The following is a 1,551-nucleotide window of genomic DNA, read 5'->3' as shown; positions in this document are numbered from 1 at the left end:
CTGCCCTGTGTTACCCACAGGTCCTTAGAGAGCCATTGCTTCTGCTGTGGTCATAGGGAGTATTTCAGAGGGGCCCCCCAAGCAGGCTTGCCCTGCCTCTGGGGTGGATGAGACCATCTCCTGGCCACCCTGTGAGCTCCGGGAAGATCAGCATGAGAGGAATACAAGATGTTTGCTCTCTGAACTCACCAGAAGAATGTGCCATCGCTATTTGTAGCAAGAATGACAAATGACGAGGCATCAGGATACTCTGTGCCCAGAGAGGTTTCAGGAGGATTCCAGCTACTCTTCAGGAGCTTTGCAAGGTTTTCAGGGCAGGCCACACCCGGGGTTGAGCTTTGCCATGTGGTCTTCAGTCTGGCTTTAGCCCCACTTAAAAGGTGAGGGTATTGGGTCTGGAACTGCCTGGCAGGTTGTGGGACAGAGCAGTGGGTGCTGCAGAGGACTCAGGGGCAGGGCGCCTGGGGCCAGCGTGCACCTTTCCTACGTGCACGAGTGGCAGCAGCAGCCTTTCTGTGGCCAGTGAGGCAGGATGTGCTCACACTGGTGGGCAAATGAGGATTCCAGAAGATTCGAGTCCCAAGGGGACGCGGGTTATTAATACTAATGGGTTCTTTTTGTACCCATGACATCTGGATGTACAAAACAAACAAACAAATAAAAACATAAAAAAACAAGTTTTGGAACCTGATAAACCTCTGTTCAAATCCAGACCCTTGGGCTTCCTGACTATGAGGTCTTTGACACATGGCTTTTCCTGTAAGTTTGTTATCTTTCTTGCAGAATTCGAGATAAGTAATGATTGTAAGTAATGATGTAATACGCTCTGGCACATGTAGGTGATTAATGAATGTTGATGTCCTCTCTTTTTTTTCCTAAATTTGGATTACCTTTGACATGATTCTTATAACAATCCTAGAACATAAGCAGGGGAAACGTTTTTATTTCCTTTTGAGAGAGAAGAAAATGGGCTATAGAGACATTTCATGACCTGCCTGAGGCCACAGGGACAGAGCTGGGGCTGACTCCCAGAAGTCCTGGCGGTACAGAAGAACTGCTGTGGAACCAGACAAGCTTGTTTGTAACCCTGGCCCACTACTGCTGGCCGAGCGACCTCTCTGAGCCTCAGTTTCCTCATCCGTAAAATAGGGATGATAAGAGTCGGCTCCATCAGTAGGCCTTACCTTGCTGTCAGTCTATCTCCCGTGTGTGTCTCTGCAGGATTGTGGCTCAGGGAGAGCTCCCTTTTTATATTCAACTGGAGACTGACAGGCAACAAAAATTGATTTATATCCATGGTAACTGCCACCCAGGGGAACAGTGAGAAACAAGAGTCTTTTCTTTCCATCAGTGTGGAACAGAACCAGTGCCCAGAGACCATCGGCCTGGCTCTCCTTCCGGCTGGCACTGGCTTATGTCTTGAGAGGATATGTGTGTCTCCTCCTCTTCTCTTCCTGCTCCCAGGGAGCCCTGGCTTACTGCTGGACACTGGGGACCAGCAGGCCTGGAGCCTGCAGAACTGGGACTAGGACTTCTCGCTTTTGAAAACTC

The sequence above is a fragment of the Hipposideros armiger genome, unplaced genomic scaffold (assembly GCF_001890085.2).
Source record: "Hipposideros armiger isolate ML-2016 unplaced genomic scaffold, ASM189008v1 scaffold_0, whole genome shotgun sequence".
Taxonomy (NCBI): Eukaryota; Metazoa; Chordata; class Mammalia; order Chiroptera; family Hipposideridae; genus Hipposideros; species Hipposideros armiger.
The sequence above is the reverse complement of the archived record's forward strand: the minus strand, read 5'-3'. Positions refer to the sequence as shown.